Source organism: Pleurodeles waltl, chromosome 5 (assembly GCF_031143425.1).
Source record: "Pleurodeles waltl isolate 20211129_DDA chromosome 5, aPleWal1.hap1.20221129, whole genome shotgun sequence".
In the NCBI taxonomy this organism is placed as follows: domain Eukaryota; kingdom Metazoa; phylum Chordata; class Amphibia; order Caudata; family Salamandridae; genus Pleurodeles; species Pleurodeles waltl.
In genome coordinates this window covers 361,496,774-361,519,077 of record NC_090444.1, presented here as the reverse complement: position 1 = coordinate 361,519,077, position 22,304 = coordinate 361,496,774, and positions in this window count along the sequence as shown.

Genomic DNA, 22,304 nt, shown 5'->3' with positions numbered 1-22,304 from the left:
AGGAGGGCCTGGGAGTTTAAGGCCCTCTTGTGGTTGTTTTTATGATTGCATTTTGTGGGTTGGAATATATTAAAAGAAAGACTCAGAATCAGGTATTTTTTTAAAGAAAACTTTGATAAACATGTATTTACAACAATCACTTTTATTAAACATTCCATTGTATGAATTAGTGAAATATACATTTTATTAGTTACTGGTGACCATCCTCATGCTGCACATGACTAAGAACCATGTGTTTTGAAAGGTAATACCTTTGCAGGGTGTTCAGTACAAAGCCTAGCCCAGACCAGGTTCTTTGCCTAACATCACGCCGGGCACAGCTGAAGGCTGTGCACATGGATTGGTTGTGGACCAGTGCAGAGTTGATTGCATGGCCTAGACAAAGGCCAGACCCTGCGCCCAATCAAAGGCTGTTCTCAGTGGGGGTAGGGCACCTCACAGGAGGCCCTGCTTCCAATCCCACACTACGCACAATGATGGACATCCTACATGGTGAGTCAGGACACCTCCCACACTAAACAGTAGTAATAAATAGCATATCACACTCTGCATCTGCATTATTACACCATGACAATAGCCACTGTGTAGTTATGGTTCAGATGGGGTTTGCATTGCAAAGGCATTTTTAATTTGCCTATAACTTTTGTATATATCTCGTCTTTGGGATTTATGAAAAATGTGATGATCCAGCCACTTAAAAGAAAATGAAGGTTTTAACTGGATCAGCAAAGCAGCCATCCTCAATGCCTTCACCGACTCAGCCACATTCCTGGACACCTGTAAACATATCACCATCATGCCCCTACTCAAGAAACCATCCGGTTACCCAGCCACACTTCCCAATTACAGACCCATTTCCCTCCTACCATTCCCAGAAAAGGCCACTTAAAAGAAAATGAAGGTTTTAACTGGATCAGCAAAGCAGCCATCCTCAATGCCTTCACCGACTCAGCCACATTCGTGGACACCTGTAAACATATCACCATCATGCCCCTACTCAAGAAACCATCCGGTTACCCAGCCACACTTCCCAATTACAGACCCATTTCCCTCCTACCATTCCCAGAAAAGGCCTTAGAGAAACAAATCAACTGATGCTTCACCGAACACCTCAAAATCCACCATCTCCTTGATGCCACGCAGTCCGGATTCAGGGCCCAACCACAGTACGGAAGAGCACTCTTCATCACCACAGATGACATACGCATGCTCCTTAACAGAGGAGACATGGCAGTCCTCATTCTCCTGGACCTCCCTGCAGCATTTGACACTTTCCCATACTCCATCCTCACCAGGTGTCTGCATGAGATTGGTATCCAAGAACCTGGCTGATGAGGGATGTCAACTCAGATCTGTGACTGGCAGTGAATATTTGATTTGTTCCGCATTCCGTACATCATCTGATCTTTTTGGCTTGTTGTGAGAAACATCACTTTACACACAGCCTGTGCTGCCTGAGAAGAAAAAATAAATGTAATCCCACCAAAAAGGATGCGTTTTATGTAGGCTTCAGTTTAGACTTTTCGCATATCTGTACATAATGTAATAATATAACCAATAACATTCAATGCATGCCAGTGATAGAAAAAAACGAAAGTCACTAAAAGCTTGATAAAACAGATAGAATTGTTATAAGGCGGCTAACAAGCTGTACACAACATGGCTGCTTATTGTGCAAAGGGCTATGAAAATGCCCACAAAAGTAATGTGTGTATATGGTGAAGCAGCCGGGCACAACATATCAGTGGAAACAGTGGTGTGAATTGCATCAGAGAGACATTAGTTGCTCAAATAATAATCTTGCTAAAACCCTACCCAACACATTCAGAGGGTTCACTCACCTTGTGGCTCTCTGTGTCTGCCCTCGGTAACTTTGAGCTGTCTTTTGTGCCTCTGTTAATGTGCATGGCTTACGGAATCTGAGCCCATTGTGAACATAGAGGGTAGAATGAAAGGGTGGCGGAAACCCTAGCACTTGCCAAAACACTTACAATCAGGAAGCATACAAGGGTGAATGTACCACATTCCCCAAGTGCCTCATGAGATGCATCTACATCCACACACAATATTGACATTCTTGAGCACATCGGTCCATGCTTCACATTCATGCAAGAGGAAAAGGCTCACTCATACACATAGCCAGGAGGGCGTGGGTATCTGATCCGCAAAAGTGCTTCTGGGGCGTCCAAAAGGGCTGAAATGGCTACTGATAGAAATTTCAAGAAACGGGCAGACAACTGGGTAGATTGCCCCTCAGGCCGCATTTGATTGTCTCATTGCAGTTGTGTATATTTAGGCACATAGTTATACTTTTTTAGCACCGCATTTGCGTCATTGTTTGACGCAAAAGCAGCACAAACTTTCAAAATACAATTATATTTTGTACGTTTGCGCCGCTTTTGCGTAAAAAAAAAAAGACTCAAATGCGGCACTCAAAAAGTATAAATATGGGCCATAGTGACTTAAAAATGTGGCTTAACCAAAAATTGCTATGCGGCGATAGCACTTTGCAAATGCAGACAATGAGTTTTGCTTGCTTTCGTAGGAGCAGGTGCCACTGGTGATATTTGAAATTGGTAGTGCATAAAAGTTGGAGATAAGTGTTATGTTGATAGCGAGCAAGCCCAACTATCATATGAGGGACTTGAGAGGGCAAGAAGGTTTGCAAAGAAACTGTGAATGTGAAGACTTGAAATATTTAACTACATTATAAAATGCCCCACATCTTACAGCATGAAATATGGGCAACAGAGGGTGTAGTGTGCAAATAGTACAGTGCAACAAGTAGGGTTTTTAATGAGCTTACCTGATACATACATACGAATAGCAAATTTTGACACTTGTGCTACCTTTGGATTTTTAACAATCCCTTTGATTTCAGTCACAGCATTGATGGCAGCACCCCCGCTCTGAAAAATGTTCCAGCAGTACTGCAGTTTTCAATTATGGCAGACCAGATCAATAGACCATGACCCAATGCACTTCCATTGTGGGCCTGAAGGTGCTGAGGGTAAGTGCTGCACTTTCCATCAGCACTCTGAGGACCAGTGTAGAAGCTGCATATCTGCTGTTCATTTCAATGGGAAGATTGGATTTCACTGTGGAGAAGACACATTGTCAAAGGCGATGGTAAATTGAATGAATGCCACATAGAATAGCTTATCTTTTTTACAATCGTCTCATCAGTCAGGTGTATTAGACGGACCAGGTTGTCCTTGATCTTACATCCTCTTTAGAAGCCTGTTTGAACAGATGGACTTAGTTGGCTGTCCCACGCAGAGATAGAATAGCAGTCTTAGGAGGACAAACAATGCGTTGAGGCCCTGGCAGGAGTCAAGTAAAATAAGAGCTCAGAGCAGGGAATCAAGGGCAAAAGCTTACAATGAGCCACCATTAGGAGTTCAAGCAGGTGACAATCAGCTGCATAGTCCAAAGGATCAACATTGAACACATGTATGCAAACCCTACAAAACCAAATCAACTGCACCCCTTATCAGGGGAAGGGGGGAAGCACCTAGCAGAAAGTCCAAGATGAAGATAAAGAATCCATCCCCCACATTTCTTTATCTGAAGCCTAAAGAGGAGGAATGCAATGGAGCACAATTAGCAATGTCAAGGATATCCACACTCGACCCAAATTCATCACATTCCTTTCCAAAGGATGCTAAGAGAGCAGGAGGACAGGAAATGAAGAAACACACAGACACCGGCCACCTGAAACACACCTTTGCAAGCAAGGAGTGTCAAGGATGAAGAGGTATCATTCAGCCCAATACCTTAAACTGGAAGTCCAAGCATTCAGGGCCCATAGTCTCATCTATGACGGATAATGCAGAAAGAACCATGCAACTTTGAGTGCCAAGCAGAGAAGGGCAACAAGGCCCAATAGGAATACACAATATTCAGATTGTCCAATGTAGACAAGTGAGTATGCTCCAATGGGAGCCTATACCACAGTGCTTAGAGGGCTTGAGAGACTTACTGATACCTCTCTCCCTGCAATCGAAATGGCATTCCCCAAGGGTACAATTTTTATAATGTTGATCAACCTAATCAGAGAGGTGTGGGTGTGGCCATGGACTGTAAGCAAGCATACCAATAATCTACCTTTAGGGTCGATGAGCTTCTAGGAATCAGATTCCTTCGGCTTCTGACTGTCTTTGTCACTCCATCACTCATTAGCCAGCATCCTGCTATATAGGCCTCTAGGCTATAAAGGGGGCTTTAGCAAACCTCTCACTTTGATTTTCACATTTTATAGTACTGGGTGATTCTAATATTTATGCTGATTGCCCATTAGAAAATGAGGCTGTTTTAGACAAAATGCTGTCATGTACCTTGGCTCAATTTGTCACCAAGACCACCCATCTGGCAGGGAACATGATTGATCTAGTTTTTTCTGATGTCCAGCTGGACATGCTGTACCCACTTACATTACTTCGGAGGGACCATAATTTAATTAAGTTTACATGGTATGCTCTTAGGTCTAATGGAGTGCACATAAGGAAGCTCCTAAGTTTGTTTCAACCGTATAGTAGATTTAAGCCTAATAAGTTCTTTAATTTATTGTCAGCCTCCACTCTTGGATTGACAGGTGATTCTGAGATGGATGCTAAGATTGTAGACAACTGGCTCCACCCGGCTGTGGATAAACTGGACCCAATGACAGTGCACAAATCATGTAGAAGCAGTTTTTTGGTGCCTTGTTTTCCTGAGGTCCCAGCAGAAGAAAAGGAACTCTGCAAAAGGGCTGGGAGACGCTGCACAGACATTATAATGAGGAAGATGAAGCCACCTATCTGGTGGCCCTGAAAAAATACCAAGCTACAGTTGAAGGCCTATTTTGGTGAGAAAACTGAGGCTGCAGAGAATGAGACTCTGTAAATGTTAAAGATTGTAAAAAGATTCCTTGTAGTCACTGCATATGGTAGACATTTGACTCCTTATTTAGAAGGTTGTGCAAGGCTGGCTACTTTCTTTCAAGATAACATTCTTAAAATACAATTCATTTTTCCTCGGCCAGAGTTTGAGGCTCCTCCGGTTGTGATTGTAGGTGATAGCCAATGTTACTGCCTCAATTCAATTGCATTTCTTTACAAGACTCTAAAGTTGCCTTTTGTGCTCTTAAATCCATCTCTCCTACTAACCCACACCCCACTGATCTGCTGGTCAAGGGGCTGGATGTGATTAACCCGGTTGTGAACAAGCTACTTAATGATTCGCTTTCTACAGCTGTTGTTTCTTTAGCCTAGAAGTAGGCTAACTTACTCCTTCTCTTGAAAAACCACTGATCCTAGCATTGTGGCTAATTAGAGCCCCACCTCTTTGCTGCCTGAGTTCTCAAATGTTTTGGAGAAATATGTCAATCAAAAGCTTTCTAATTTTTTGAGACTAATGGACCCCTTCGACCTAGTCAGTCTGGGTTTCGGCCTAATCTGAGTACTAAAACTACTTTTTTGCAGGTGATAGAACAGATCAAGGTTATTTAGATAAGGGTGGCAGGCCATGCTGATAGCACTATATGTTTCAGCAACATTCAATACAGTATCACACTCTCTGTTCTTCCACTTCCTAAAGGCCATTGGCTTAAGTTGATTAGTGTTGAGCTGGATGCAATTCATTATAGAGAATAGAGGCCAAGAGGTGGGATGCCCCCTTTGTCGTCAGGTACAAATGCTCTAGCTGTGGGGGTGCCATAGGGATCTTACTTGAGTCCTACATTTTTCAATATCTATTTGACCCCTTTGGCACAGCTTGTAGGCTCCTTTGGAGGAAATACAATTTTGTATGCTGAGGACACACAGCTGCTTTTCTCCTTTAATAAAAGTGAAAAGATTGACTCAGGTCTTATTAATTGTGCCTGGAAGCGGTTTTCAGATTGATGCACCAGAATCATCTTTTATGTAATGCTGATATGTCTGAAGTCCTCCTTTTTGAGGCTTCTCCTTTCAAGTGGTCCAACTGCAAGCCTGAGAGTGCCCTCCCCTTTAGCCTCTCAAACTGAAGTGGTCAAAAATTTGGGGATCAAGTTTGATAACCAGCTTTTCTTTCACCCTCAGGTTTCGACATTGGAGGGGACTTGTTTTGGGCTTCTCCGCACACTAAAAAGGTTTTTGTATTTTCTTCCTTTACCTGCCAGAAAAACAGTAGTTCAGGCCTTAATCACTTCTAAACTGGATTAGGCTAATGCTCTCTACCTGGGCCTGTCAGATTATCTGATTAAAAGCATCAGAAAGTACAAAATGCGGCTGCACAGCTTCTTCTTTAACTTACTTTCAGAACTGTGCTTTTGCCCTATTTACATTATGTCCACTGACTCCCAGTCAAGAGAATCACTCTGTTCAAAACACCTGCCTGGACTCACAGAGCTTTAGATCATGTAGGCCCTCAAAATCTTGAAACCAGAGTGCACTTCAACTCTCCCTCAGCTGCCCTTGGTGGTGGTGTCAAGGATTAAGCTCTCAACGAAAGATGGTCTCTTGTTCTCTTTTCTGGCTCCCATTGCCTGGAATAGACTTTCTCTTGAGCTTTGTCTTGAAGTGTCAGAACTGGTAGTTAAAAAAAAAAAGTTAAACTTTCCTTGTTCAGGTTTAATTCCTTGCCTTCTTGTCTTAGCACCGGGACACTCACAGCTGTTGTGCTTTATAAATTCCTGTTCATTCTGTTAATTTCAAAGACATATACCTGATTCCAACCAGCTACATTCCACAGATAATTGTGCACAACAGGTCAGAAAAGAATAACACCCACCAAAAGGCTCACTGGTAAAATACACATAACCCAGTGACCTGGAAGCAGTTGGGCACCAACATCAAACATCAAATGTCCAGGTAGGAGCAAATGATGAATCAGAACAGCATAGTCCGTATCCCATTCACTCTTTAGCGAAACCCTGCACTTTAAAGAGTAGTTTTAGGAAAAAAGAGACTAATAATAACTATGTTCTTCATATGCTACAATGATAGTGCATGTGAACCAGATTTGTATGAACAGATTGTCAACCTTTAATCTCTTTGTTGTAGCATCTGCATCAGCCAAAAATGAGAATCAGGCGGAACCTTCATTAAATGTTCCAGAGGTCTATGCCAACGATGAAAACACAGCTGAATGTAAGGCCAAATAAAGATTTTGACTTGTATGCTTGAATATTGTAGCCTCTTAGCAAAGGTTTAAATCTTATCTTTCCACATTGTGTCCTCTCCTGCTCTATTTTCCCCACACAGTATTTCTCATTTGCCTTCCTCTGTCTGATTTTTTCTCACTGTTCCTTGAGCAAGTATGTGTCTTGTTATCACAGACTAGATTTGTGTTGTCTTGTAGTAGTACTTTTGTCGGATTCGATGATTTGTGGCCATATATAGTGATTACACTTATGTTAACAAATTCCACCATGCAGATGTTAAAGGATCCTATCATGCATTCATGAGTGCTCCTGTGAGCGTGATAATAAAATGCATAGCCCCTCTGGTGAGACGTGGACTGCCTACTAAGTCCATACCTGATATGTGGTCTCTGCATGTAGAGAGTGGATAGTTTTTATATTCTTACTGATAGGTGTTCTGTCTATTTTCTTGTTGATTACAATGTTGAAATTAATCGTGCCTAAAACTGGATATTCCTTATAACCTGAAATTCAAAAATCTGTCCTTTTCCGCATTTTGGGCAACATCAATACTACTGTGATCTCTTCCCTCCAACCAATCCTTCATCATCACGTCTCCCCTTTTAGGATGTACATAGTGATCTACTCTCTGTGATCTACTCCATGATGGAAAGAGGTGGTATTCTCAACATTTGCAATGACCTCTTCATGATGCTTTCATGGGATCACCCATGCTCCCAACTTTGGAAGTCATGGTAGTGGAAAAGTCTGCCCAGTTTCCATTGCCATAATGTGCAATCTGAGTGTAGAAAGGTGCACAGACCCAGAATCCATGCCTCAAGATCATGGAATTGTATTCGTAGACTGCACTTAACGCACCTGCATTTGAGACTCTGCCCTCAGGGTTATACTCCACATTTAAGACCACATATGCAATTGCGGAGGGTATTGGGGCACAATATGGTAAAAAATATTGTGATGCTAAAATATAATGTCCAGAATGTCAGGATGCCAAAAATATCTTTGACAGGAATATTGAACGTAAATGTATCATTTAAGTTTATTTTTAATATTGTAGTAAATAAATGTAGATTTTGAAAATTTCATATGTAATAAGGTTTGAAAGTGTTAGTTGGTATGCAGTTTATTGGAGTGTTTGATTCTTCTATATGTTTATTTATTTCTATTTGTTTTTGTAAGATTACCAATAATATTTTCAAATGCATTTTAATGGATATTTAATTAAAATATATATTCATCCTATTAAATAACAAATTATATGAAATAATTCATGCAACTTTTTTAAAATTGAAAAAAATGACATAAATAATTATTTAAATAAAATAAAATATTTAGGCATTTTTTCTATATGCACCTTTTTGAATATATAACATTTCTGAGAAATAAATGTAAACAATACAAATATTTAAAATGTGTTTTTATTACAATTTTGTATTATAAATATATATTTTGAATTTTTATTTTAATAGTTTTATTTTCCTACGTTATGTTTGTAAATTATGGTTTTTTTTTTTTTTATTGGATTGTTTATAGTCCAGGAATGTTACTAAATATTTTTTAAATATTATTTATTTAAAGTAATACAAATATTTTTATATGTTAATGTTTAAATATAAATATATAGGATTGTAGTTTTCCCTAGTGTGTTTTTTAGCTTATATTTTAGTTTATTTCATTGTTTAAAAAATGTGCGTGGGAATGGAATATTGACTATTGACTGTGTGCATAAAATGTGTAATTTGTATTACCTTGTATTAAATGTTTTAAATTACAGTGGTAAAGGTCAATTTCACCTCTTTAAAGTAAAGCAACTTCTTCAAACAGGCTTAGATTGGAGTTGGAATAGTAATTGTTACCCTTTCGAGTCCAACACCTTCTCCAGATTAGCCTGGATTGGAGTAGGAATTGGAAATCTTACCCTATTAGTGTCAAACACTGTAATGATATGTGAGTTTTGACCAGTGACTCCATGTTGCACGTAGCCTAGCAGCACACCATCACATTAGTGACCACCAGATTCATTTTGCCTATTGACTTTATTTTAGCATTAGCCACTACCACATTAAAAGATGCAAGTAGTTTTCCACATTGTACAATGTGCACATGTTTTTATTTTTTGTGTACTTTCCCACCAAGGGCTTAGGCTGATAAGAATGTACTAGGCCATCAGGGAATGGTCTTGTTTTGAATTGGTACCTTGGGATTGTGGCCAAGTCCCGACGTGTTATTTTCAAAGCTGGCCTAAAGCAATCAGCATTTTCTGAATAAATAAACTTCTGCAGTGAGTGGGAGGTTCTAAAATGTTCTTCTCTTGTTTGTTCGAAGTATAAGAGGCCGAGACCAGATGGACCGGGGACAGGGAGTTTTTGCAGATCTCAGGCATATCCAGGATGCTGGAGTGTGTCATCCTTCCCATGAGGATAATTGATCTCTCTCTCCTCGATCGATTCTGGGATCTGGCAATATGATGCTGAATAGGAGGGAGATGAAGCATTGATACCCTTGCCTCATGGGGATGCATATTTTTTAATTCATTACTTGCTCTGCATTTTAATGTACATACATATATTTGCTGTGTATTTTGCAGTGGAGAATCATTTGTAAATGTTTTCATTTCATTGCAGTGACCATTTTTAAACTTGTGCTTTTAGTATGCTAATCTCCTTTTATGAACCTTGTGAATTGAAATAATAAATATCTTCTTTGGACTAAGAAGTGCATTCCAGGGATTGTTGTCAGTGCATGAGTGTTTCAGCTTGGCCATTAGTAAAGCAAAGCAAACACCTGCACCAAATTGGAATACTTTGGAGTGGAAATAGTGAATTACACCCTTTCAGTGTCCAACACCTTCCCAAATTAGTTTAGATTGGAGTAGAAATAGTAGGGCCTCATTCACGGAAGTGAAAAAGGCACTCAGAGGCAAATGTTAGCTGTATGCTACTGTTTCCGGCCTGGCTCGAACCAGTGGTGGAAGACAATATCTTCTTTTTTTTATAGCCCCACAGCTGCCTGGGAGTGGCTTGAAACACATAGGGCAGGTACAAATGGTGCACCATGGCATAGACACCCATGCCAAAGAGGAAGAGATGCAGATGCTGTAGCCGACTGTGGCTGGTTAAGCACTTGGAAGATCAGGCCACACGTGGCCAATAGGAGGCGCTCAAGACTGCCAACTTCTTTGCTGCATTGGGACTTTCTGGCACTAGTGGTTTCACATCTGGGTCGAGCCAGGTCATTACGGACTGAGGGGGTGAGCGGGATGTTGACCCAGATTTACCAGTGATCACCAAGCAATGCGGATGACAAGTAGGTGTGCAACGGCATGGGCTCTTGTGAATATCCACAAACTCCGAACTATATAGTAGTGAGGTGCTCACTGCTTGCACACATGGTTTCTCACTTGGTGACAAAAGACCGGACACTAGCTTCGCAAGTATTTGTGCTCAACTGTCCTGTGACAGGAGGGGTGTAGCAGGTGGGGCTGCTGGTGGAGTGGAGTCAAAAGTCACTAGCTACCAACTCCTCCCTAAAGGTGGAGTTTGTTGTGCATGCTTGCATTGTTGACAACTGTTCATGGTTGGTTCGTAGGTTCTGGACAGGTGGCTGTTGCACACTGTCCTGGTTACTGGGAGCTGGGAAAGTTTTACTCTGATAGCAAAGAAAAAAATTCAATGTACTGGACTTCTCATCAGATGGGTGGCATTTATGTGGTACTGGGGGGATACAAGAGGAAAATGGGCTAGGTTATAATGTATCACTATGTCACAAAGTGCACCTTGCCCCCTCATTGGCTGGAATATGCAGTGTATGGGTTCTGCTACAAAGAGTCGTTTTGTATCTATGGTGCAGAAAAGTAGATGTAGCTCTCTTGCAGGAGAAGCACTTTATTGGCAGCAAGGTGGATGCTCTGAGATGGAGATGGAGGGGTTGGGTATATGCCACAACCTTTTTATTATATGGTCGGAGCACCCTGATATAGATTAGAATGGGGATGCCCTTGGACGTCATGTCCGAACATTTTGATAGAGCTGAGAGGTGCTTCTTCATTAGGGGGTGTCTCAATAGAGTTGAGTTAGTGTTGGGCAGTGTTAACACGCCAAACATTGATCAAACACAATTCTTTGACTCACTGGCCTCACTGTTGGTGCTTGCCACAGACTCACTACTCCTGAGGGGACACTATAGCATCATTGCAGACCTGGACTGGTCTACCCCGCCCCTTCTGGACTCCTTGATGGTAAAACTGGCGACTGATTTCTGAGAGTGGTGCTCCCACTGGGGCTTATTTGACATATGGCATGCAGGACATGCACGTCTGAAGGAATACACATAGTACTTCCCAGTCTACGACCCGCATGTCTTCCTGGATGGCTAGCTGTGCAGTCCAGTCATTCACAGGGCTGTCACTGAGGTAGAACATTTAGCGCACACGCTATCCGACCACAATCCGCTACTCCTTGGTTTGGCATGGATATCTCAGCGATACCCACATGGAGGCTGACTGGATACCTTCAAGATCCCCTGGCGACTACAGTCCATGACTACTTTGACAACAATGCGGGGTCAACGAGGAATGTAGCTACCAAATGGGAGGCGTTCAAGGTGGTGGTTTAGGAATTCTGCATTGGCCAGTCAGTAGGTCACTAAATGACTGGCTGACTGCACTGGAAACTGAACTGGCAGGCATTGAGCACTCCCTTACCAGCGATCCAGGAGTCCACCCTAGATTGTTGGAGCAAAGGGAAGAGATTGTGGTAGTCACCGGGCAACTGTGTTCTCTAAGTTTGAGGGAATACCTAGACAGTTTCAATGCAGAGGGAGGGCAAGTTGGTAGGTTGCTGGCCTGGTTAATCCAAGAGGACCAGCACAGTGATGCCACTATCCAACTAAAGCACAGTCAGGATCACCTTCTGTACTCACAGAATTAAATACTTGACGCCTTCACATCTTACTACCAGGACTTGATGGGCTCTTGAGAAGAGCACATCTCTTGTGACTGAATGTAGAGGATCAGGGGGCCCTATCCTAGAGGAAGAAATAAGGGTCGCCATAGCAGATTTAGTAGGGGGCAAAACCCTGGGTATCTACGGCCTACCTGCTGAGTACTATTGAACTTATGCTGGAGACCTGACCCCTAGACGTGCTGTGTTTTATGCCCATTCGTTAGAAGGGGAGCGCCTGCCACATACCACATGGGACTCCCTCATGGTTTTGGTGCCTAAGCTGGGAGAAGATACCTCTGAAGTGGAAGCATATAGACCTTTATCGATGTTAAACATTGACTACAAAATACTGAGCAAAATATTTATGGGATGGCTGCATGACCTCCTCTCTACATTTGTTCATAATGACCAGAATAGTTTAATTCCATAGCACAACACCACCTACAACATCTGCAGATTGTTTAGTCTCCTGGATGAGACGCAAGAAGAATACGTTGATGGTGCCATGACCCTTTTCGTGGACTTGTGCGAAGTCTTTGATACACTAGGCTGATCCTGCTTGCAGGAGGTGATGCAGAGGATGAATTTGAGACCTCGTTGGTGCCGTGAGTTGCCCTTTCCAAGCAGATGTGCAGGCCTGAGTGAAGGCGGAGGACAGCATCTCTGAACCCTTTGGGGTTTTTATACTAATGTACCAGGCTTGCTCCCTATTATGAGTGCTCGTTGCCTTAGCGGTGGAAACCTTCACCAGTATAATGAGGATTGATGCAGTTCCTTTGGGATACCATTGAGAGAAGACGTGCATATAGTGTTGAGGATTGATGCAGTTTCTTTGGGATACCATTGAGAGAAGACGTGCATATAGTGTCCTACTATTCAGACTACATGCTAATTTATCTGTGGCATCCTGACTTGGTATTAAATGGTCTGTGTTGGAGGACCTGGGGAAGCCTTGTGGCTTACAATTAACTGGAAGAAGATGTTAACCTTCTTCCTTTTTCCTGGCTGGGCTGACGTTCCTTCTGCAGTCTTGGATCTTCACATTCAATGGACACCAACTCTGCTGAAATATTTGGGATGCTTATATTTCATACTGAGGACGACACATGGGACACTAATCTGGGGGCCGTGCTGAGGGCACTTAGAGGCAGCCTTGAATTTTGCCTTTATCTCCGACTTCCTATTATGGCGAATGTTGCTCTGACCAAAATAGTGGTCTTTTCAAGGGTCTTATACTGCTTTACCAATCTCCAGGTTTGGATCCCCGGTGCTGGTTTAAGGCCTTTGACGCCATACTATAAGAATTAGTCTGGGATGGAGGGATGAAATTGTGTTTCCCTTGCCACTCTTTGCAGACCTGCCAGAAGTGGTGGCCTGTATGTCCCCGGTTTGGAATGATACTTCCTATTGGTGCAGCTGCAGTTGGTGGCTCGATGGTTGGTGGGAATAGCTACAAAAGGATCTTTGAGGATTTGCTGAGCCCCACTTCAGGGGTGCCCTTGTGGCTTGGATATAGAGGTTGAGTCACACGGGGTGCACAGCCCTCCTGAATTTTGGACATTGTGATGAGGTGCTGGTTGGGCCTGCCTTCTATATTGCACCATCCAATTTTCTATGCCCCGGAAATCTCGGTGGTGTGTCTTCCTCCTTACAGGGTGGGCTACTTAATGGAGTGCAGATTGGAACAGTGGGTGGAGGTGGAAATAGAAGGCACCATGTGTACACTGTGCTCATTGATGGAGGAGAGTGGTCTCCCTGGTATCCAGTTCCTCATATAGGGGGCTGTAGGTGGGGCTAAACAGAGTTTATGGGCTCTGGGTCACATGGAGCCCCTGATGCATGAATTGCTGCAAGTCCTTCTAACCTTTGGGCGTGGGTGCAAGTTGGTCTCGTGGTTGTATAAACCTGCACTCAAAATGGTCACAGATGACTTGTCACATAGATGTGAGTGGTGGGAGACTGCCCTGGGTAGGAGGCTCCAGGATAGGGAATGGAGGCTTGTGATGGAAAAGATCACAAGGTCTCACGGGATACTCATTTTAAACTTTAAATTTAAAGTTTAATTGAATTGCATTCATACCATCTATCTGCCCCCCACAGAATAAATGTAATGCAGCAGATGGACCACATGCAATGTTCTAGATGTGCCTTGAGAGATGCTGAGTTCTTACATTTGCTCTGGGAATGCCTTGAGATTAGGCAATTATGGAGTGATGTGATCACTGATGTAGAACGTACACTAGGTAGGAGGGATTTAGGCTCCATGGACATCTGTGTGCTGGACATTTAGCCCCAAAGGGGCAGCAAAAAGTTAGTAACAGATTTCTTAACTTAGCCATGGTTCTGGCAAAAAGGAGAATCACCCTGCATTGGAGTTTGTTTTGGCATCTGGGTCCTGAGCGATGCACTCTGCCAAACCAAATGTCTTCAAAATGGTCCACTAGAGGGCTTAGTTTGTCCTTGTTGATAGAAAGGGATTTCTCTTAGTAAATTGTAGTGGTTAGCTTCCTTTGTTACGTGAACTTAGGCTAGTACTATCATTTATAGGCTAGTGCTATCATTTATTTTATTTCAAAATCAAATTAGCTATTTTAGCATATTCTATGCTTAGTGCAGAATGTTGGAGATGTCTCCATATTCTTGGATTGAAATTACGGTAACAGCCTTGTATGGCTGGGGAGGAGGGGGTACATTTTTTTAATGGTTTGAATCATGGCTTGCTCAAAGTCTATGATTATATTTTGGGGGCAGTAATTATTTGATTAATGTTTTAAGAGGTTGCAGTCAGTGCTGCTTTGTTTATTTGGTACTAGGGCATATATAAAAGGGATATTTGAGTTTTTATATTCACCATGTATATTCATGTGATTTAGTAACTGCTTTCCTTTCTGTGAAGTAATATATTTTTCTGCCTCTGTCCTTGTAACTGAAAGTATTGCAATAGTGTAAATATATACAATATATTAAAGTTTGTATGTTTGTTATTTGCATGTAAAATTATGTGACTACTTCTATATTGTACACTCACATGCATGATCTGTTTAGATGTTTCACAATGTTTTTAGCTCTTCGGTTTGGGGTGCTCTAATGAGGAGTAAGTGCTTTCTTTACTGTTGGATAAAAAAAAAGATTTTAGCTTAATTTTAAATGTTAATTGTTTGGTAGTTTGTTGAGGTTGAGATCATTAGGTTTGTTTGCACTTGGTTTATGGGTGAGTTTCTCGTTTTTTAATATTTTAGGAATACTTCTTACATCATTTTGCTGGATTCCAAAAGTAATTTTTTATTGGGGCAGTTTATCACTTTTCTAAGCATTATATTTTCGTTTAGGAAGTCTATGTGAAGAGATAGAAGGTGGAGTGTGTTTTATTAATTGATTTATATTTCATAAATTAACAAGTACATTTTAGTTTAAATATAAGTTTTATGTACAGGGTTAGGTAGTTGTGAAGATGTATATATTTCTTCTGTAACAGTCTGGTCAGAGAATCCAGCAGAGTTTCCTTGTCTTGCAGCATTTGTTGTTTTTTAAGTGTTTACATGTTTAAATTAGTGTACCTTTTATATTGTTGTTTGAATTGTTTGTCCAGTTCAATTGGTTAAAGTTGTTTACACGTTTCTTTTATTGTTTGGGTTAGTTTTAGTTTGATTTTTTTTTTTATCAGATATGTCCTTCTATGGTAAACAATAGCTTAGGTTTTATTTATAATGTATGATATATTGTTTGATACTTTTTAATATATATATAAATATATATATATATAGAGAGAGAGATAGATAGAGATATATATTATTTAAGTTGTTGTCTAAGTCTTTGTAATTAATTCTACTTTTTTGGGGGATTGTATTTTTAAGATTTTAAGTCTCTAATTTCTTGGGGTGATTGAAAAATATTTTGGTGATGTAATATAGTTATATTTCACTTACACTTGTATATACATTGTTTTTGATTTATTTTTAATAATTGTGTTATGTAGAAAGTATGTTTCTTCTATTTATTAAACGTAAATTAATACTTTTGGTGCTATTGTAGTAAATATTGTGTTAGTGGATATTTTTGACATGCTACATGTTTAGTTAAAGGTGTTGGTATTATTGTTTCCAGTGTTTGTGTTCTCCGTATAAGTAAAAATCATTACTGTTAACAATGATATTTGTGTTCTCTACATTTGTTATTTTACTAGTTAAGTATTGATAGTTGATATTTATGTTATTGATATGCATTTTCTGAAATGTTCGTGTTCCGATACTGTATGCATCAATAGTATGTCAGTGATTAGTTGCATAGTAATTAGGTGGTAATTATAAAACTGTGTAGTTATCAATACCTAGGGCTTGGTATTTACCAAGTGCTGTGATTACCCCATTCCAAGTACTAAGGGTCATAATGAGATATAACATGCAGAATCTGTACTTTCCACACTGATTACTGCATGTTTGAAATGTTTTGATGGCCGTTTTCTCAGGACAAATTGCGCCACGTTTTCGAAGTAAACTGTGTCTAAGAAGTACTGCAGGATCATGCTAATTAGTTCAAAACTCACAATAACTCTTTGAGTCAGAGAGGATTTCCTCTCTGCTTTCAATGAGATCTTCAGTACTTGAAGTCTATGTGCATTACTCAGAAGCAGAATAATCTTAATTCAACCAAATTCTTGATCATAAAAGAGTCATAAATGCCATAAAAACAGACAAAATAAAATACAAATTAAAAGGATAAAACTTGTTACATGATAATAGTTGCTCTCTGCTTTATGGCACGTTGAATTTAAACAGCAGCTAAAAGCAGACCCTCGCAGTTGGCAGTGTTTGCAAATAAGTAAAATCAGCTCTACTGTATCAGATGATGCCCTGTTTTAAAATAGGTAAAAGATACAATTTTCTCAATATCACATAAAATTTACAGAAGAGCATAAATTGAAATGTGCCATCTCAGGGGCATGCAGGTACGTTTATGAGGTAAGAGCCCTGGAGTGGGAAGGCAGCTAAAAAGAGCACTGTGCTCAACCCAAGTCTCACTAACAAGAACCTCTGATATTGGCTGCAGACCCATGTTAGATATGGTTCAATACCATTGTTTGAATAAATCTTCATGTATGCCTAGACAGTTGGCTTGTGAGCCTCCCTCCGTACTCTATCATCCAGACACCCAGCGAAAAACATATTTTTCAGGGAGAAAATGGAGTTTTAATTAAAACTGGTAGGGCGAGGTAAAACTATCTTCCCTGCCTAGGCTAAGGAAAGTATTGCAAATAAACCTTATCCAAGGAATATTTAGGCATCGATCCAATTTTAAGCAGTCAGCAAGCACAGCCCGATTAAAGGAGGTTTGACTCCTTGTCCAGATTTAAAGCCACAAAAGAAGTTGGTGCATTTTTATAATATCATTAATGTACCCTATCCCAGCCTCAGAATGTCATATAAAGGAGCTGGTGCTATCAGGGACTGCTAATAACCTTCTAATAAAACCATTCTCAACCCTTTCTAGCCCCGATGATCGCTAATGCTCCATGTCCCTGCCCCATAGGAGGCAACTGCACAGCATTTGGCTTTATAGATGGCCTGAGCGCTCCCATCCTCAAGAGCTTTATAAAAGGCAGCAACTCTGGTGGTCTTCAGTGTAAGAAAGGTGCTTATCAAAAGGAATTCCTAAGTAGGAAAACGTAGAAATAATATTGACTTTGATGTTGTTAACTGTAAAGATAGTGCTTTCTTTCTTCCTAGCAACAAAAACCATAACATGGGTTTTGGCCTGATTAACCCTCTGGTCCAGGCTCATCATAAATGTACAAAAGCAGTCCATCAGGTGCTGCAGTCCTGTCTATTAGGAATGTATCATCAGTTTAAATTAAAGCAGGGATGCTGCATTCTCCTATAGGGGTACAGTCCGCCCTGAGCTCTAAGAGCTGTTCTTCTAGGCCATTTATGTATAATGTAAAAATGAACGGGCCAGGACACAGCCCTGGCAAACGTCCCTGGTGAGATTAAAAGCTGCTGTTGTCTCTCCCGCCAGGCCATATCTCACACTGACAGTGACTTTGGTGTGGATTTCTCTTATAAAATTGACAATATTCTGGTCTACCCCCATGTCTGACATGATGCTCTACTCTTTAGTTATATTTATGGAGTTGAAAGTGGAGCTCAGGTCCATAAATGCAAATACAACTTGCTCTTTTTATCCACAGTATATTTGCTTATTAGAAGGTACATGTTAAAACCCTGCCCAACTGTTGCTAGGCCAGAATGGAAATTAAATTGAAGCTCCAAGCGCATGTTGTGTTCACTAGCCCATGTCTGTAAATGTCCCAGCAATATTAATCCCATAATTTTGGCAGTCAAATGAATCACTAAAGTGGTGCAATAACATTGCGGATCCCCTTTGGAACCCTTTTTAAAAATAGGGACAATGGTGACATGAGACCAAATCTATGGCGGGCCTGTGTCCTAGACAACATTAAGAACATTGGTCAGGAGTGGGGCCCACAATGAGGTATTGGCCTGGAACAGAGGGAATTCCATCTGGACCAGGGGCTTTCCCGATCAAACACCTGGCCATTGTTAACATAACCTCACTCAACTTGATCTCCAGGACAGCAGAAGATGCAGCCAGAGGCTGGGAGGGCCTAAGGGACTCTGGCAGAAGCCAGGGGCAGGTTAGTGATGGCCTTGCCTGGGGAGAAATCTCTCTGGCATCAGGTTCAGCATAGAGGTTTGTGTAGTGGGCAACCCAGATATCAGATGGAATCACTGTCAATTCCAGGATCTTTGTTGTTCTCAAAGTAATTACGATTTACTGTTGTCTAAAAGGGTTTGCTGCCAATTAGCACGCTGTCCTGTAATAAGGAAGAGTAAGCTTCCTCTCTTAAAACATTTCCCCTTGCTCTTAGTGCATTTCTGTTTCCAGATTTAATAGTGACCAAGAGAAAATTGTGTGTTGTGTTACAGATCCTGTCAAAGTGTGAATTACTCATTCAAGTTTATAAAGTAGTTATGTTTAAATGTTGCTTTCATTTGCATTAAGCTACTTATCTTTTCATGATGAATACGATCTGTTCGTTCTGTCAGTCAGGAGCATCATTACCAACACAGATTTGAAGGAAGTGTGTAAATGATCTTTTTTGTAACAAGCATTGACAATACCAAAAGGACTGCCGTACTACAGACAATGCCTTTTTAGTAACTAGGGAGTTTAGATATACAATAACTCATGCATGCACAATGCCACACATTCCTACCACCGATTCATCCATTCGCCTATTTATAATAACACACACACAAGCATATACAGGATACATTAGAATAAAAGTAGAATAATGCTGCTTATACGTGGTGGACACAACATGACAATTCAATGCAATTTGACCCTATAACACTCAAAGAGTAGGCACATGACAGCCCCAAATCCATCAGGGAGAACATAGAAAACCATGGAGAAGGGGGAAGAAAGTCCATTCGGTGATCTATCTAAGAAGAGGAATGCCCACTCCCACCGACTACCCTCTCAGCTCGTTGATTTACACAAAATCATGGTTTTGTAATTAAGTATATTTGTGGAGCTGGCCTTTTTGAAATAGAAAGTACTTTTACACTTGTATATATGCCTATTGTGTGTGTGAGTCTTAGTTACATGCAGGAATAGCTTTGGGGATCGGACCTTCAAAGGTTGTATTCCTCTTTCACTAATTTATTCTGTGATATGCTTGTTTTCTTAACTGGGTCTGCCAGTCAGGACCAGCCAACTGAGTACCCCATTCACTCTTTGTAGGAACGCTGTACTTTATGGAATATTTTAGAGGAAAAAAAGCAAATACTCATCACTACTTTCTCAAAATGATACAAAGTTATTGCATGTGGAGCGTATTTGTATGAATAGATTGTCATACTTAAATCTCTTTATTTTAGCGTCTGTCTCAGCCAAAAAAGATAATGAGGGGGAACCTTCATTAAATGTTCCAGAGACCTCTGTCAAAGATGAGAACACAGCCGAACGTAAGTCCAAATTATGTTTTTGAAGGGCTTTAATGTTAACTTTCCACATTGTGTCCTCCGCTGCTCTCTTTTCCTTCTTTACTTGAGTAATCCCTAATTTTCTTTTCTGCCTGATTGGTACTCACTGGTCCATGAGTAGGTATGTGTCCATTTACCACAGGCTAGATTTGTGCTCTCTTGTGGTAAAACGTTTCCCAGACTAATAGGTTTGTGGTCACATGTAGTGACTACACATATGCTAACACATTCTACCATACAGATGGTAAGACATCCTATCATATATTAATGAGTGCTCCTGTGAGCAAAATAATAGAATGCATAGCCCCTCTCGTGAGGCTGGGACTGCCTGCCGATTCCATGCCTGATATATGGTATTTCCATCTAGACAGTGTCTGGCTTGATGGGCATCTTCTCTGTTTTCCTGTAAATTACAATGTTGAGATTAATTGTGCCCAGAGTCATAAATGCTTTATAGTATAAAAGTCAAGAACCGTCCTGTTCCGTATTTAGGGCAACATTAATAATACCGTGGTCTCTGCCCTCCGTAGACCCTTTGCCTCTCCTTTTACAATGTACACAGTGATCTGTTGTCTGTGATGGAAAGGGTAGGTGTTCCAGAATTTGTACTTGCCTCTGCAGGATGTTTTCATAGGATCACCCATGCTCACATTTTTAGACGTCATAGCAGTGGAAAAGTCAACCCCTTTGGCAAGTTTGCCATTGTCATAAAATGCAAGCTGTGCACGTAACGGTGCACAGACGTGTACTCTATGAATTCAGGTATGGAATTGTGAATGCATTTTGCACTGAATGCACCTACATATGACACCTATAGGAAAAGAGGCTTTGAGACTTTGCCACCTATGGTTCGACTTCACGTTTACGAGCTTCATATTAATTTAAAGGGAAAATAGGTGGCAATTATTACACCTGGTAAAAACCAATAACTAGGGTGTGGTGTTTATCAAGTGCCGTGATAGTCACTTATTTCAAGTACTACAAGTCGTAAAGAGAGGTAACATGCTGGATCGGTATTTTCTCTGCCCATTTTCCCTGGACAAATTGTGCCAGAATTTCCAAGTGAAATGTCTCTGAGGAGCATAGCAGGTTGGCGGTAACTATCGCAAAACTCACAATCACTGTCTGTGTACAAACAGCATTTCCTCACTGCTTAGAATGATGGACTCAGTGCTTTCATTGTGAGTGAATTACACATTCAAGCTAATAAAACAGTTTTGCTGCTTTAATTTGCATTATGTTACTTAAATGTTCATTAGACTCCCGTGCCTTAATAGCGCCAGTATGAATATGATCTGATTTGATTCATACATCAAATCAGCATGCTTTTGTTAGAGAGGCTGTCTGTCATAAAGATGTATATTGCAAGAGGTGGGCATGTGGATACCTCATCCTGGTCTGTCAGCCAGAAGTACCATTAACAACACAAATTTTATTAAAGTGTATAAGTGTTCATTGTTTTAACAATCGTTGGAATGCCTACAGGACTCGTTTACGAACAACAGTAAGTCTTTAGCTACTAGGAATTTTAAATGTACAGTAGTTCACCATACATGCACTGTTACTCATTCTTACTTCCATGTACCCATTATTCTATCCACGTATTCAATCTTGCATTCACTCACTCAGCCATTACAGTTAAACACACACAATTAAACCAGCCTACCTAAGCTAAATTAGAATAAATGGAGAAATATGTGCTTTACGCCTGGTCGGCATATGCTTGTATTAACAAAAAAGACAAAAAAAAGCATGGCAGCAGGTGGCCAGCTTGGCCTGGTATAGTGCATTGAGTGTGCACAGTGTGCTAACGATCTGCTGGTAAAGACCTTCGATATTTTTTCACACTAAATAAGTCATCTCCAACTGCCATTGTCACAACTAATAACCATATCAGATTCATGGCATCTGACATTACATTTCCCAATGAGCCTCTAGGTTTATGGCCTTCTCAGCATTACTCAGTCGTATTGTACTGAGAAAAAGCTTTGCCACAAGGCACATTTCAGGCATAAGGTAATAGAATTGCAGAAAATTACTGCTGACAAAAAAAAATACAGCGCTCTTCCTAAGACGGCCTGCTTGCCTATAGCTTTTAATGCAGTGTAAAAGCAGTCTACCTTTAAAGGCCTATTGGCTTAAACATAAGCTTTTCACAAAAAATGTCAGGTAATTTGATGTTGCCATACCTTTTCATGATTAACCAATCAGACAACAGTATCCCCAGCATCC